The sequence below is a fragment of the Xyrauchen texanus genome, chromosome 25, assembly GCF_025860055.1.
Source record: "Xyrauchen texanus isolate HMW12.3.18 chromosome 25, RBS_HiC_50CHRs, whole genome shotgun sequence".
Classification (NCBI taxonomy): domain Eukaryota; kingdom Metazoa; phylum Chordata; class Actinopteri; order Cypriniformes; family Catostomidae; genus Xyrauchen; species Xyrauchen texanus.
The window spans coordinates 23975790-23993694 of NC_068300.1; the positions used below are offsets into that span (position 1 = coordinate 23975790).

Below are 17905 nucleotides of genomic sequence, written 5' to 3' on the forward strand. Positions count from 1 at the left end.
CGGAGCTCTGGAAAGCTCGGGAGGCGGAGCTCTGGAAAGCTCGGGAGGCTCGGAAGGCGGAGCTCTGGAAAGCTCGGGAGGCAGAGCTCTGGAAAGCTCGGGAGGCTCGAGGGGCGCAGGCTCTAGGACGGGCATGACCATTGGCGCTGGCTTTTGGTCAGTCCTGGCTATTGGCGTTGGCCCGGGAACGGTCGAGGCTACAGGCGCTGGCTCAGGGACGGTCGAGGCTACAGGCGCTGGCTCAGGGACGGTCGAGGCTACAGGCGCTGGCTCAGGGACGGTCGAGGCTACAGGCGCTGGCTCAGGGACCTCTGAGGCTACAGGCGCTGGCTCACTGACTGTGGTATGCGCTGGCTTGGGTTCGCTGACCGTGGCTGACGAAGGCTCTGGCTCGCAGACCGGGGCAAGCGAGGGCTCTGGCTCGCTGACCGTAGCTGACGAGGGCTCTGGCTCGCTGACCGGGGCAGGCGAGGGCTCTGGCTCGCAGACCGGGGCAGGTGAGGGCTCTGGCTCGCAGACCGGGGCAGGCGAGGGCTGTGGCTCGCAGACCGGGGCAGGCGAGGGCTCTGGCTCGCTGGCCGGGGCAGGCGAGGGCTCTGGCTCGCTGGCCGGGGCAGGCGAGGGCTCTGGCTCGCTGGCCGTGGCAGGCGTGGGCTCTGGCTCGCTGGCCGTGGGCAGGCGAGGGCTCTGGCTCGCTGGCCGGGGCAGGCGAGGGCTGGATTACCAGCTTTCTGACGGACAGGTAGCTGCTTGTGAGGCAAGGAAAATTCACTTCCACCACCTGTACCATCAGCACCGGTGCCCCCCAGGGATGTGTGCTCTCCCCACTACTCTTCTCCCTCTACACCAATGACTGCACCACCAAGGATCCCTCTGTCAAGCTCCTGAAGTTTGCAGACGACACCACTGTCATCTGCCTCATCCAAGATGACGAAGAGTCTGCATATAGAAAGGAGGTTGAAAGGCTGGCTGTCTGGTGCATTCAAAACAACCTGGAGCTCCACCTCTCCGGCCAGCGAGCCGGAGAGGCGGAGCCCTGGAAGGCTCAAGAGACTTGAGGGGTGGAGCCCTGGGAGGCTCAAGAGACTTGAGGGGTGGAGCCCTGGGAGGCTGAGCACTGGGAGGTTCGAGAGGAGCCCTGGGAGGCTCAGGAGACTTGAGAGGCGGAGCCCTGGGAGGCTCGGGAGACTTGAGAGGCGGAGCCCTGGGATGCTCAAGAGGAGCCCTGGAAGACTCGAGAGGTGGAGCCCTGGGAGGCTCGAGAGGCTGGAGAGGCGGAGGCTGGAGAGGCGGAGCCCTGGGAGGCTGGAGAGGCGGAGCCCTGGGAGGCTCGAGAGGCGGAGCCCTGGGAGGCTCAGGAGGCGGAGCTCTGGGAAGCTCGGGAGGCGGAGCTCTGGGAAGCGGAGCTCTGGGAAGCTCGGAAGGCGGAGCTCTGGAAAGCTCGGGAGGCTCGGAAGGCGGAGCTCTGGAAAGCTCTGGAAAGCTCGGGAGGCGGAGCTCTGGAAAGCTCGGGAGGCGGAGCTCTGGAAAGCTCGGGAGGCGGAGCTCTGGAAAGCTCGGGAGGTGGAGCTCTGGAAAGCTCGGGAGGTGGAGCTCTGGAAAGCTCGGGAGGCTCGGAAGGCGGAGCTCTGGAAAGCTCGGGAGGCAGAGCTCTGGAAAGCTCGGGAGGCTCGAGGGGCGCAGGCTCTAGGACGGGCATGACCATTGGCGCTGGCTTTTGGTCAGTCCTGACTATTGGCGTTGGCCCGGGAACAGTCGAGGCTACAGGCGCTGGCTCAGGGACGGTCGAGGCTACAGGCGCTGGCTCAGGGACGGTCGAGGCTGCAGGCGCTGGCTCAGGGACGGTCGAGGCTGCAGGCGCTGGCTCAGGGACGGTCGAGGCTACAGGCGCTGGCTCAGGGACCTCTGAGGCTACAGGCGCTGGCTCAGGGACCTCTGAGGCTACAGGCGCTGGCTCACTGACCTCTGAGGCTACAGGCACTGGCTCACTGACCTCTGAGGCGACAGGCACTGGCTCACTGACCTCTGAGGCGACAGGCACTGGCTCACTGACCTCTGAGGCGACAGGCACTGGCTCACTGACTGTGGTATGCGCTGGCTTGGGTTCGCTGACCGTGGCTGACGAAGGCTCTGGCTCGCAGACCGGGGCAGGCGAGGGCTCTGGCTCGCTGGCCGGGGCAGGCGAGGGCTCTGGCTCGCTGGCCGGGGCAGGCGAGGGCTCTGGCTCGCAGACCGGGGCAGGCGAGGGCTCTGGCTCGCTGGCCGGGGCAGGCGAGGGCTCTGGCTCGCTGGCCGGGGCAGGCGAGGGCTCTGGCTCGCTGGCCGTGGCAGGCGTGGGCTCTGGCTCGCTGGCCGGGGCAGGCGAGGGCTCTGGCTCGCTGGCCGGGGCAGGCGAGGGCTCTGGCTCGCTGGCCGGGGCAGGCGAGGGCTCTGGCTCGCTGGCCGGGGCAGGCGAGGGCTCTGGCTCGCTGGCCGGGGCAGGCGAGGGCTCTGGCTCGCTGGCCGTGGCAGGCGTGGGCTCTGGCTCGCTGGCCGTGGCAGGCGGAGACTGGGGAGCAGAAGCCTTTAATCTTCTCCTCCTCCGCCAGGCAGACGAAGTGGACCGTGCAGGCTCACTGACCAAGGCAGGCGTGAAGGTACGAACCACGGGCGAGTGGAGGGTTATTACTGTGGGAGGAGTGGCAGAGTTCTCCTCGATGGCGCCCACAGTTAACGGCGAACCGCAGGCCAGCAGAGTCTCCTCCACGAACGCGTGGAGCGTCCAGCCGCGCGTTGCCTGTGGCAACCGCTCCTTAAGTGCGGGGTGCAGATTGCGCCTGAAGAAGACCACCAGAGAGGAGTCCGGGAAATCCGAGATACCCGCCAGCTTAAGGAAGTCGCAGATGTGGTCCTCTATAGGGCGGTCCTCTTGCTTCAAGCAGAGCAGGTGGAAGTTTGCTCGTTGAACCGCTGGATCCATAGTGTGGTCGTTCATTCTGTTATGAACGAGCAGCGAAGGCAGACAAGGAGATGCGGATCCAGTTGCAGTTCAACTTTATTTCATAAACAAACAGGCAAAACACAAAGGAAAACCCTCAATGGGGAAATAAACATAAAACTAGAAAACACGGGCAGGGAACACACACCAGGCTAACAACATTCAACGATCGACAAGGAGTGAACAAAAAGCAGGGCTTAAATACACAGTGAGTGATGACTGAATGAGACACAGGTGAAAACAATGAACAAAATGGCAGTGATGATGGCAGGTGGATTCTGGGAAGTGTAGTTCTAAACAATGACAAGTGAACACGAAGGCTAACCAAAAGACAAAAGTGAAAACTAAGGAATGCAAAGGTGGCAGACAAAGGGCAACAGTGAAACAAGACAAGGAATTCCTAACACATACATTGCGCTGTACATAATAGACTGTATTTTTGTTCTTTATATAACAGATTTGTAATAGATTTGCACTACGTGTGTGTATGTGGGTATGTATGAATTTGAGTGTATGTACGTATATGTATAATTATAAATTTGTATTATTCTTTTATTTTTTATTTTTTTATTATCTATGTCTTGCTGCTGTTTTTGTATTGTTTGTATTGTTGTACACTGGAAGCTCCTGTCACCAAGACAAATTCCTTTTATATGTAAGCATACTTAGCAATAAAGCTGATTCTGATTTTATTATAAGTGTTCTATTACTTTAATGATAGCTCTCAACAGAAAGATGAGTTTCCTTCCTTCCTTTGATGCTGCACCAGGGGTGTAAAAAGTACTCAGAAATTATACTTAAAAGTATGTGAAAAGTTTACTTAATTTAAAGTCCAAGTATCTAGCCAAAAACATAAATGAGTGAAAGTAAAAATGTATTCACAGTAAATTATTCTTAAGTATTAAAAATAAAAATAAAAACTTGCTAGAATGAAATGAAGAAAGGAGACTGTGTGAGAGAGGATGTTGTTAAATTCGATTGGTTTGTTAAGTCGTATTTCTCCCCCCATGGCCTTCGCAACCTGGTCATAATATCATTTTACATTTTTGCAAAATTAGTTTTATGCTGTCTGTTGTACATAATACAGCAAGTTCCTGGTGGATGCTAAACACTAGATATGCTAAAAAAAACAATTACTTTTATCCCCTTTCACTGAAATTACGAGTAAAATGGCAGATTATATAAACACTTTTCACTCTGTTCCTCACACAATGATATCTAATGGCATGTAAACACTTTTAAATGAGTGCATGACTCATTTTATCGTTTGCATTACATAACCAACTACATTTACAAACTTGTTCAAGTGTGATCAAATTGCACGGTAGCTCAACTGATAGATTGTTGCACTTGTGATGTAAAGGAGTGGGGTATGTGTCCTGAAGAGCATACAAATTGCGATGTCAGAGCACCCAACCCCTTGAGACAGAGAAAGATAAAACAAATTCAAAATAATCTTTGAAGAAAGTTAGTAATGTTGTTGGTTTTGTGAATTGTTTTCTGAGGTTTTCTACCAAAACTTGCTATTGAGCAGATGGATAAATTCAATAAACCTTTTTTTATTATCATTATTATCCTCATTATCATTGCTGGTTTTATAGATATTATTATAATTAGTTGTTGCCTAACAACAAAAACCAACAATATTAATTCAGCAAATAGGGAGTAGAAATTCATAGATATGATTTAAATATGAAGGCAAGTGCAGAAATAAATGACATGTACATATTTAATTACAAAAGCCTTATATGTATATAAATCAGTGGCAGGCCATGCATTTAAAGTCTAGGCCTTCAGTGTGATTCATGCCATTAAGAAAACACAGTTTCACAATGAATAAGACACCCTATGCCTTTGGGCATCATACATTATGTTGCTGCTAACTAGTAATACCAATTGACATTTTAAAACAGAAAAGCCAAAACATGAAACGACACAATACTCAAGCAAGCCTAATTTTAACAGCAGCATGTCTGTTTTTTTAAACGAACTTTTCCTGAACAGACATTCAAAAATCATAATTTTTCATATGAATCTACCAAAATCGATCTAATAATATTTGCGATTTAAATGTTGCTTGCAATCAATTTCGTTTTGTCAGGGTACACTGTTATGCTGCGTTCAATTCAAGTAGAATGTGTGATTTTCCTACTTGATGACTTGATGACCATAAATGCATTCCATTCCCTGATATTCGAAACTGCAATGCTCCTGTTAGCTTAGCAGGGGTTTGACATCTAGCAACCCAACTGATAAACAATGCTGCAGCACTAGCATTTGTGCTTCAGGTGTATGATTATCAAAAGAGATTATAATTGACCATGTTTTATACACCTGTTTATGCAGGCATTTGTTAAACAAGCTTTAATATCATGTAATATAGAAATTAACTCAATATAAAGTGAATGTTTATCACTTACTTTGTATATTTCCCTGAGTGTCGACATGTTTGTGTGACATCATGTCCCTGCATCTCGGCAAAACTGGATTTGAGAATTTCTGCACAAGCCTACAAGTTGTAAATCTGACTTCAAAATTGCTTCCATTGGGCGAGTCACATGATGCCATGTGAGGAGCAGACGTGTGAGCGACGAGCTCTGCACAATTTGCTAGTTTTTAAATTATTTTCATGTTATAATCCGTTGAGATTCGATACACCCAGTTACATATTTGTTCTTTGAGGCAAACATGGCAAACAGGTCAAAATCCTCTGGCGACATTAAAATGCATTTACGTGCTCAATTTGAAACCTCTGGTGGGCCTTCTGACTGGGTACTCGATTTGGATGGCACGGTGGGAGAACAAATCCAGCGTCAACTGTCCAATGTGTCTGTGATGCTGACGAAGGTTGTTGCTGTCTTGGAGGATGTCGCTGTACATCGATCGATTAAGGCGATGGAAACAAAATTCTCTGAGTTGGTTAAGAGAGTGGCAGATGTTGGGAAACGGATCGATTAGCTGGAGTCATCGGAAAGGGAATTATCTGCTAATCCGCTCGTGACCAAAATAGATGTGGAAAATATTTAGGAAAAAATGGAAGATCTTGAAAACAGGAGCCGAAGAAATAACATACGGATTGTTGGAATTCCTGAGCTTGAAGAAGGCAGCGATATGGTGAAATTCCTAGATGAGCTCTTCCCTGCTCGACATAACAGGCCATAAGATGGAAATCAAGCAAGCTCACAGACTCCCGGCTCACAGATCGGTGAGGAAAATAGGCACGATCAATTCTGGCCAAATTTTTGAGATCATCCGATAAAGATCTTGTGTTGCATGAGGCAAGCTTTCTTGGAAGAATCACAATATTTTCTTGTCCCCGAATGTTGCGAATTCAACAAGAGTGAAATGCGATCGATTCAAGGAGTGAAAGAAACTCTTGTATCAACGGAAGATCGCTTTTGAACTTATGTTTCCGGCCAAACTGAGAATTGCTATGAAGGATGGCCGCAAAGTATTTATGTGTCCCAAACAAGCATTAATACATTGGCGTGAGTAAGCCAATTGGTTTTTCTCATGTGAGTGGATTGTCTCGCTGAATATACACTCGATTGTCTGAGGAAACTGGGCAGCATTTTTGTTTCTGTTGGTTCTGCCTAGCGGCTTGAGTTTGTTTTTTGGAAAAACACTTCTCCTTCAAGAAACTTTTGCATTGACGGAGGATCGCTTTTGCGCTGGGGTTCCTGGACAGAGTAAGAGTGGAAGCTGGGGATGGCTGCAAAATATCTACATGTCCACACAAAGGATGTCTTTTATAAAATTGACGGACTGAGTATGTCATGGTGTATATTTTCATGCAGCCTCCAAATGAATTTGACTCTTGACCATCTGAGGAATCAGGACGTCTGTTTTGTTTCTTTTTATGCTGGTTCCGCCTAGCGGCTGGAGTTTGTTTTGTGGAATAACACTGCTTTGGGACAGTTGTGGATGAATCAGTTAGTTCCTTATGCCTCCTGTTGGCTGGAGTTGATTTTGTGTACTTTTTGTACTTTTTGCAGGACATTGGAATGATTATGTCATCTCCTGCACTCATAAACAGCCGGCTCACTGAACAATGTTTGTCTGTCCAAGGAAATTGAACGGCTTTATTTTGGTTGGAATTTGTTTTGTGGAGGATCACACTTTAAAGACAGGCCTGTGAATGAATCTACACCAGGTTCTTTATGTTTATTCTCCCTATTGGCTGGGGTTTGTTTTACAAAGTATTTTCTGTTATGTAATTTTGCCTTACAAAATGTGTGCAGATTTTGTGTGGACTTTAGCAGTCTGACGGCAAATTGTCACAGGGGCTCTCGTAGGTGTACATGGACCTTTTGAGTTGAGAGCGATTGATGCCAGTTGGCACTGTCGTGCGCTGGGTTAATACTCATATTTATATATTTTTTGTTTGGTTTGGGGGGGTTCGGGGTTTGATTGTTGCACTAATGGGGAATGTGGTCTGTATAATCTTGTTTTTGACACAATTTATATTGTCTATTATATCAAAATGTCAAATGTTTACATGAGAGGGTTATCTTTCTCCACATGGAATGTGAATGGTTTGGGGCACCCCATAAAAAGAAGGAAGGTTATTTATTTTCTTAAGTGTAAGTAATGTGATAAAGTGTTTCTTCAAGAAATGCATCTTTCCCCACAAGAAGCTGAAAAAATTGAGAAGATATGGGGTGGGTATATTTTCTTTAGTGCTGGGTTAAGTAAGAGTGGGGGAGTCTTTACACTGATAAGTAAACATCTACAATTCAAATTTCTCAAACAGAATAAAGATAAATTAGGGAGAATTATTATTGTTTGTATTATTGAAATTCAGGGTCAAAGGTTAGTTTTGGCTAATAATTATGCGCCTTTTTTATTAATATTTAAATGTTGATGATCAGGGCTTTTTTATTGATCTTGAAGGGATTTTGCAAGCCGCTGGCACCCCTCATGATGTAATATGGGTGGAGACTTTAATCTTTTGATGGACTCAATTCTTCATCATAGTGAAACAAACATGTGTAAGCCCCCTAGAGCAACATTGACGCTTCACAAGATGTGTCAAAATCTTGGTCTTGCAGATATTTGGCGACTTTTGAACCCATCTGGTAGGGACTATACATTTTTTTCATCAGTTCATAAGATTTATTCTAGAACAAATTTTTTAAAATATCTAAGTCCCTCATTTCATATATCGTTGATTGCTCAATTGGAAACATCTTAGTCCTGGTGAATTTAGAGCTGTTGCCAAATATGGAGAAAAATAAATCATATAGTTGCCGCTTTAATGTATCCCTGTTGCAAAATCATGATTTCCAACAAATGTTAAAGACTTAAATCAATGTTCATATGCAGACCTACTGGTCCTCAGTAACTTATGTGTGCGTGGCTTGGGAGGCACTTAAGGCAGTTCTTAGGGTTCGGATCATACAGTATGCCTCATTTACCAAAAATAGAAATGTACTTTATTTTAATGGAATGCTTCCACCAACCATGACACAAGCCCAGATCAGCCTTATTCTTAAAAAGGACAATGATACAAGCGAGTGTAAGAGTTACCGTCCAATTTCCCTGATCCAGCTAGACGTAAATTTTTTGTCAAAAAGTCTGGTTTACAGATTAAGTAAAGTTATGACATTTCTTATATATAGAGATCAGGTGGGGTTTATTCAGGGCCGTAGCTCTTCTGATAACATTAGGCATTTCATCAATGTTATGTGGTCAGTAGCGAATGATCAGTCTCTGGTTGCTGCCATCTCACTTTACGCCAGAAAGACATTTGACATGGTAGAATGGGATTATTTTTTTTTTTTTTTTTTGGAAATTTACGTGTTCGCGAGTACATTTAATGGTTGGATTAAGTTATTTTATAGACTCCCTGTACCAGCGGTACAAACAAATTGATTAATTAATTAATATGAATAGGGGCACTCAGCAGGGTTGCCCTCTTTCCCCATTACTTGCCCTGAAACCTTTAGCAGCCACGATAAGTAAGGAGGATGATTTTCCAGGGGTGATGGCAGGAGGTGTGGCGCATAAGCTTCTGCTTTACGCAGATGATATTTTATTATTTGTCTCTGACCCTACTAGATCTATGCCGTGCCTCCACAAAATGATTAATTCCTTTTTCAATTTATCCAGATACAAAGTCAATTGGTCTAAATCTGAATCTTTGTCTCTGACAGCATACTGTCCAGTAACGGCCTTCCAGCCAGGCACATTCCAGTGGCCCAAACAGGGCATTAAGTATTTGGGTATTTTATTCCCAAGTTGACCCTTTAATAAAAAGGTTTTTGAGCGATGTGGACAGGTAGGCTTCATTACATTTATCAATGATTGTGAAGGTTGATGTTATTAAAATTAACTGTATTCCAAAATTCAACTACCTGCTACAGTCACTCCCTATAGATGTCCCCCTCTCTTATTACAAGCAATCTGATAGCATAGAAAAGTCCTTCATTTGGAATGGTAAACTTCCCAGACTACATTAAAATAAATTACATAGGCTGATTGACAAAGGTGGGCAAGGCCTACCCTAGATTTGGCTTTGTTATTATGCTTTTGTCTCAGACAATTGGATCATTTGTCGCTCTTACCTGAAAGAGCCTTTCCCTGGTTTTCTACTGAACAGGAATCCTTGCTCTTATTTTGCCATTGCAAAGCCTTTCTAGCAAACTAATCAGAGAAGTTATGTCACACCCCGTGATTTTACATGTGCCTGTGATTCGGACAAGAGTGGCCAGAGTATTTAATTCAGACATTTCTTTAAATGTGGCCTTGAACATATGGCTGAACCCCAAATTATGTATCACCAAGTCCCCTTTTTGCTGGCCAGAGTGGATTGGGAGGGGGGGTTACTACACTCAGTGACCTATATGAGTGTAGAATGTTGAGATCACTGATCTATATATATAACTGGATAGCTCATGACGTCACAACAGTGAAGCTACTGCGCCGCCATCTTGGTATTCCCTAACGTTCTGTATTCCTATGGGTCTCAATGGGAAATCGTCTGTTTTGGTGAGTAATTTTTACCTATCCAGTCACATTAAAAACAATGTTTTATGTCTGCATACACTGCATCACAATGCAGTCTTCCTAAATATGTAATTCATTATTTATTTAGACTTTCATTTTTCCCCCTGCTTATTCTAAATGTGAGCGTGTTATGTTACTCTTTATTGCAGCAGCATTACGTTCAGCGGCGCACGTGTTACTTCAATAGAAACAAGTTTAAGAAACTGAGGTAAGATATCAGTAGACATTTTCAAACATATTTTTAGCAGGCTTTAAAGTTTTTATTCTGAATACATAATTATGTTTTGTAGCTTTTGTTTACGTTGAACGTGCATTGTGGTTATTTTCTTAGGATAAATGAATATTAGCTATGCAGCTAACGTTAACTTAGGAAAATAACCACAATGAATAACAGTATAACTCACCAAGTTAGCTTTTTTGGTCAAGTTGAATATCTAATTGCAGATCAACACCAGTTACATATGATAAATATAATGTGGGCTTTCATTAATTCTCTGTGTGTGATTTGTACTTTTTGCAGTGCACGCCTGAATACGGTCCAGCTCACGGGCATCATTTATAAAGTGATCAATTGGAATAGACGAGGAGCAGGGCTGGACTGGTAATCTGGCCTACCGGACGTTTTTCCGGTGGACCGACGCACTTAGGGGCCGATCAGTGTGGACTGGCCATCGGGAGAACCGAGCGGGCCGCTGTGTTGTCTGCGATAAGCTAAACGAGCCGCCGCGTTAGCGAATACTCTCCCCCAACAACTTTTGGGCCAGTTATGTAAAATCCCGGGCCGATTTCTCTTTCCAGTCCAGCCCTGACAAGGAGCACATGGATATTGTTGAAGTTAAACAAGGTAAGTTTGCCGTTTGGATTTCAATAAACATCCCACTGAATGTTAGATAAAACTGGAATTGGTTTGCAACAGGAGGAAAAGCTGTATGAGGAGACAGTTGTCAGCCTGGCTTCACTGAAGAGCTGTTTTAACAGAGTAAAAAATATTTTTTATTTGCAATGAGGATACTTTTGCAACATGCAGTATAAGTCTCATAAAATTACTGTGTTTCAGATAGTATAACATATATAACATTTAATATTAATAGAAAAGCTGACCCAGATATGTAAATTCTGTCATCATATACTCAACCTCATGTCCTTCCAAATCCATGTGACTTTCTTTTGCAGAACCCCCAAAAATGTATTTTGTATTCCATATAAGGAAAGTAAATGGTGAGCAAAATAGCTTGTTTTGGTCACCAATGGCATTCATTATATGGATAAATTTTTTTTTTTTAAATGTCATCTTTTGTGTTTCACAGAAAAAGTCATACAGGTTTGGAAGGACATGAGGTTGAGTAAATAGCTGTGTGTAAGGTCTTAAGTTGGGGTATAAAGTTCAAGGCTTCGTAACTACTAGTTAGTTTGCAACTAAGTCGGTGCTTAATTTGGTTGCTCCACCTGTTCTTAAGGCAAGTCTTAACTAGTAAGTCGTAAACTCTCCGTAAAGTGATGCGTAGTCGCATACTATGACGTTTACCTGCATTGATCTATTAAGCAGCGTTCATATTTGTACACAGAAGTATTAAAAATCCATGAACTTTAATTTGATTGTGTTACGGTTGATGTACAAACCTTCACTGCGGATGTCACAAGAGCAGCTCTCTTGAGAAACATATTTTGATAAATAAGATATTATTTTAATTATTTAACATTTTATACTTTTATATTTGACTGTCATTCATGTGATTTTGAAGCCTGAAAAGGAAATCATACCCTTATTTTATTGTATGACTCAAGCTTGTAAAAATCTGTATAAATGAATTAGTGAGTTTGTATGGTAATAAATCATCATATTTATGAAACACCTAAAACAGTCAATTAATTGTCAAAATCACAATTATTTGATTGATGCCTATTATGCAAAACATGAGATTATTGATGTCATAAAATATCAGTCTGCTTTTTTTATTCCATCAGTTACACCTGCTCGGAGTCTTCCGTAAATATTTAGTTTATACGTAGGGTTACGTCGTACTGAAGTTTAATATTTAGTAGTGTGTAAATTGTGACTTCGTGCTCATTTACGCCACAACTAGGCTAAGTTTAAACTTTTGTATAGCTGGTGCAACCGGCCCCTGATCTTTATATCAAACTTTTAATTTTTCTTCTATTTTGCAGTACAAGCTTGCCCAGAGTTTTCTTAAGCCGTTTGGAGTGTGATGCAGCACATGTTTCCTTGGCAATGAAGTGGAGCCTGATGTTTGTGCAGCTTTCTGCAATGCACTGAGTATGAAGATGTGATTGTTGTATGGTTCTAGGTTGAACATGTTTGCCTCAAGTTCCTTGAATGCAGAACCACCATGGAGATGCAGAACCTTTGTGGGGACAGAGATGGGCCTTGTGAGTGTGTGCTGTTGAAGAAATCTCTCAGCTGTCTTGCAGACTTTCAGGACGCTGTCTGACGGTCTTATAAATCCACTTCAGGACTTCATGTCGATCAGTGTGTTCATCTTGGGAAGAGCTCTCGACACTGAGTGCTGATAAACAGGTAGTGCACAGAATCATCTTCATAGTTGTTTTAACTGTATGCTATGTACCCCACCACAGCCTCTTTGAACATGGACAAGCTGGGAAGACATACAGTGATGTTTTTCTCTGTGTCTTCTGTTTCAGGCTGAACGTCACTGCCTGAAATGCCAGCATATCAGAAGATGCTGCCTCCAGTGTCACTGTGATATCCGGTGGAGAACTGTTGCCACTAGCTCTGATGGCATGTCTTGCTACCATTCTTTTGAAAGCTGAATAATGTGGGATTGTTGTTAAATCCATTAGCAGATTTGTTCCCACATATCTGCAAATTTTTATTGTATTGTTCAGTTTAAGTACATTTTTGTATGTACTTGGAAGCTTTTGTTATTGAACAAATAAATATGTATGATTTCCTTGTGCGCATATGTCAATAAACTTATTTCTAATTATGATTTAAAAGATCAGGGGATTGTTGAAATAATTAAATGCTCACAAGCTGATATGTACATATTCCAGAAATGAATGCAAATGGATAATTCCATTAAGTAAAAGTAAATTAATTTATGTGTTTGTGTGTGTGTGTGTGTGTATATATATATGCACACACACACACACTGTATATTAACTTGTGTGTGTGTATACTATACTACATTTTTATATTTGGTTTATATTTATTCTGAAGAGGTACTGTCTAGTTACAATATAACACAAAGCTAGTCGTTTTTATTAACAACTTTACAATGTGTTGATGTGCATGCACCCCCCCCCTAAATTAGTTCACATTTACTATATAATCTAGTCAAAAATGATTAATAATGTTGGCAAATTATGCAGATGTATAATTTGTCAACATTATGAACAAGGAGCATCAACAGATTTAAACTATGAAGGCAGAGAAACATTGCATCCTGTAACAATCTGCAGATGGATAACTTTGCTTTAAAAAGGGGTATTAATACACTTTGGTGTTGTATTTTTACTGTTGATTATTAAAGATTATGATCGTTATGCCCACTCTACATGGGGATAACGACTAATGTGTGTTTAATATGTACATAGTCATAAATTACAACCTGTGGGCTCTTTAGCCTCATCCTTAAGTGAATGTTGTTTCGCGGTTAAACGCTGCACATGCCGCGATGCCCTCTGCCGGTAGGGAATAGTAAGATGGCCGCCAGAGCACTTCCGGTAGCTTCACCTAACTGCTGGCAGTTTAGAATTCTATGAGCAATCCAGTTATATATATAGATCAGTGGTTGAGATCCTTTCAAAGTTTGGTTAAACTTTTTGGTTGTTCTATAAGTATTTACAGCTGCGCCACCAGCTCTGTACTGTTTTTGTGAGTAGTTTACACCCCCTTAAAACAACAGATACTCTGGTAGTGGTGAGAACTGCTTTTGGAAAAGGTCATGAGTCATCGATGTATTACTCCCAGCTAATTCAGAGTCTGGGAGATGGAACTTTAACTTCTCTTAAGAGATTGTGGGAGAGAGATCTAGACTTGGTGTTGGAGGAGGAAGAGTGGGCTACGATTCTAAAAAACATCAAGTCTGCATCTAGAGATGCAAGGGTTCATTTTATGCAATTTAATATTTTACATAGTCTACTGGACCCCACTAGATTGTATAGGCTTGGTCTTAAAGACTAATCCACCTGCTGGCGATGTCAATCAGAAGACACAACGCACGTCTTTTGAGCATGTGTTAAGATTCAATAATTTTGGCTGAGGATTCAGAGTTTTATGTGCTAAGTCATGATGTTCAAATCTGAGTGTTAGATATTGATTCTGTATGTATATGTTTTGCTGTTCTTTATTAAATAAATGAATCAATAAAAATGTTAATCACTAAAAAAACAAAAGATGCATTCCATTGCACTTTTCCTAGTAGGACGTTGTAAAATCCGACTTTCCTACTTGAATGAAACGCAGCACTAACTTGATCCAACACTGAATGCTCAAGCAGCCTAATTTACACTTCGAAAACTCCTGATGTTGCTATAACAATGCAAAAAGCACTTACCAAGTCCTCCTTTCCTGTTAAATAAATAAAGCAATCACACGGTCATGCAAAATATCTTGTGTTTTTATATCCATAAGGATCTCTTACTCAACGGTGATGTGGCAGTGACAGCCGACTTGTCAGGAAGATCTCGTGCTCTTCGCTTTCAAATTACGCACATCAAATTCAAGCGTGATTGCATCACTCAAGGCCAGCTAGAAGGCATTGACTGGGACATATCCTAAAAATCACACCCACCAAAAACAAATTAATCAATCTGATTGGCTTATGAATCTGACAATCTGACTTTAGCTCATTCAATTGCACTGCTGAGGGATTCTGAAGAAATTCTGAAGACCTGAGGGGGTGGAGCTCAGACTCACGTGCTGCTTCTGCTAATGAGCTCAGCTTTTGGCATGTGATTTGTGAAACAGTTGTCACACTTTGCTTGTAAGCATCAAGGAATAAATTCTGACTGGTTAAACTTTTAGTTTTTCCTCTATTTCTTTGTAGAGTTGAAAGTGGCTAAAAATACATTGGCAAAAAGGTGATTGAGAATGAAAGGATGAAAAATATGTAATTATTTGGCATGTTACATCAGCAGAGAAGGCTTTGCTGGCCCTGAGAATTCGCCACTGAGATTATGTATATATATTATATTATGTAAAAATTAGGGCTGGGTATCACCAAAAACATCACGATACGACACACATCACAATACTGAGGCCACGATATGATACATATCGCCATACAAGTTAATTTTGAACTGAATTTCTCCTGAGCATAATTTAGTTTAACAGTTGTTTTACCCTCCTGAGACCCGAGCGTGACTGCAGTGAGCATTTTCCATTTCCCTTTTTTATTTGTGTCTAGTAGCACCTTAATAAATATGCAAAAAACAAATAATAAATTCTAGAACAAATCATTTTCCTAAAAATGTATATCCACATATGTAGACAGTGGGACTAAGTTGTGAAATTGTAAATATTACCAAGCTAGAAATTCAGATCAAATTGTTTGAAAAAAGCACAAATAAAAAACTATACAAATACATTTTGTTTGACTTGATTTTATGTTACAATGTTTTCTGCTACTTTGTCAACAAAATCTCAATGTTCTCTCAATGCACTGTCAAACAAACAAGTGATAGACAGTTCCAAAGCATTTTACTAAACAGAAGTTAGCATAATTAATTCTGAAGAAATAGCCAGCATCGTCCAATCACTGCCAACCATGTTAAAATTAAATTATACATGATATATTCTGAATTTAAATACTGATTACCATTCTCCCATGTCTGCCAAACATGTTGAGTGGTTCAAAAATCATCTGCAGCCCGAAACAGAACTTTTCATAGGAAGTTTGGCTTGAATACGCTTCAACGGACAGATATAGGATGCTCCTTATTTAGTGAATGACTTCCAGTGCGCTGTCTGCACTGGTCTCAGAATTGTTCAAAATACAATGCATTTTCATCCTCACTCCATATAAAGCCTCTGAAAGCATTTTTTTTTCTCAAAGTGATAATGCACAGTAAATATGGGTTTCTCTTGTGCTATTTTTCACATTAGTGTACATTGTGTTTAGCAGTGTTGTGTTTCGCGATAATCGCTCATATTTTAAAAATGGAATATCGGATTAAACAAGGGACTAAAATCTATTGCCTAAAACAGGTTTCAAAGTAAAAGCATAACTCGTTTTCATACCAGATGTAGTTTTGTTGGCCTTTCTCCCAAAGACAAACTCAGCTGTGATCAGCGCCATGTTGTTTTATCACATGATTCACATGACGCATGTGTACGTGAGGTCACACAAGGTTAAAAAAAAAGTCAGATTTCCTTGTATCCATTGAAGCACATAAAATGCTCTTTGGAACATTCTCAAATTATATTGAGATATTATGGTGTAACGACCTCCTCCGAGGGATGACACTTGACACAGCGGCTCAGAGGTGAGGTTCTTTATTCTTGTGAGGTATGGCGGAGGATCAGTGGCCTTAACAGATTCACGAACAAACAAGAACTTACTGTTAAAAACTCCCCTAATTACTGAAATAGCGCCAACCAGTCTCCACAAGCACAATAAATGCATTGACAAAGAGACAATGAACTATTGACAGAGAACCGCATGTGACATCCGCATGCTCACCACGTGCTTATCGTGTGGACAGGAAGGAGGAAACTTTGAACGTAACAATGTGTGTGTGTGTGTTTTTCAGTTAAACACAGAACTGCATATTGCTAATGAAATACGTGTAATCCCTGTATGTTGTGTATTTCTGAGGTATATCAAACTCGTTAGAACTGTTTCAGTTGTGTGTTTTAAACTCTGAGGCCTCATATTTAATAGCCTCAGTGTATATTCCCTTTCTAAGTGTACTAAACACATGTTTCTTGGTATCAAATTAAACCTTACGATTTGTCCGAGCTGAATTCGAATATAAGATCTCTGTAGAATGATATTACGCGATGTTTTACTATCTTTTGAGTCATTCAGCCCAAAATCTCTTACTGTCATAAACATGCAAATGAGCTTTGACAAAGGAACTCTCTCATGCCCAGAGTAAGGAGACTTTTACGACCTCCAAAGGAATGTTCAGAGAAGTGCTGACCCTCACTTCATTCTCTTTCTGAGAAAGAGAAATGAACCCTGTTAATCCTATATATATATTCTATATATCCATGTGATAAATATTGACATGTATCTAATGTGCCATCTCACATTTTCCCTTAAATGTGCTTGATCTATGTTTTCTTGCAAACTAACAGGTTAATGTTTCAGACTTTGCATACTATGGTTAACCAAAATCATATGTGTGGCATATTTGGTCTCTATAACTTGGTATTCTGAAGATTGAAATGACTGTGTACATGATATGTCGATAACAACAACATATTAGTATTACAAGTATGTTTCCTATTTTCTTTCTTGCACATGCAATGGGCAATTTTACAACAAAGAGCAATAAATCAAATTCCCGCCTAGAACTCAAACCCTTCTTATTGGTCGAGCCAATGAGAGGTGGGACCTGTTTCCTGAGGGTATAAAATTGCTGCGCCCACTTCCTCTCTCTCTCTCTCTCTCTCTCCTCTCTCTTGTCGCTTATCTCTTGCTTTCTGGTTCTCTGAGCCTTGTGCTCTCTCACTCTCTCGCTGAATGATGCCAAACTAGAAGGCCCCAAGGACTCCCAAGCGTGTGCCAGGCTACGGCCTTGTCTCTGACTCCCACTGGTTCTCTCTCTCATCAAGACAACATCAACGATCAACTGGAGCCTCAACAAATTGCATCAGGACAGTTTAATTCAAATGGGACATGCAAGTATCAAACTTAGTCTCATTATTTGATACATTAAGTATCCTTAACCCCTTTCTAAAAAGGGCGTGTCAGAACTAATATGATGGTT

The 17905-nt window shown here is 42.2% G+C and overlaps 1 long non-coding RNA gene across 1 annotated transcript; it reads left to right on the forward strand.

Annotated features, from left to right (window-relative positions):
* The first annotated feature begins 10509 nt into the window (after positions 1–10509).
* On the forward strand, positions 10510–12868 carry LOC127618684 (uncharacterized). Its single transcript, XR_007967484.1, has 3 exons — positions 10510–10829; positions 12152–12521; positions 12647–12868. It is a non-coding gene; the product is annotated as an uncharacterized LOC127618684 (long non-coding RNA).
* The last annotated feature ends 5037 nt before the right edge of the window (positions 12869–17905 follow it).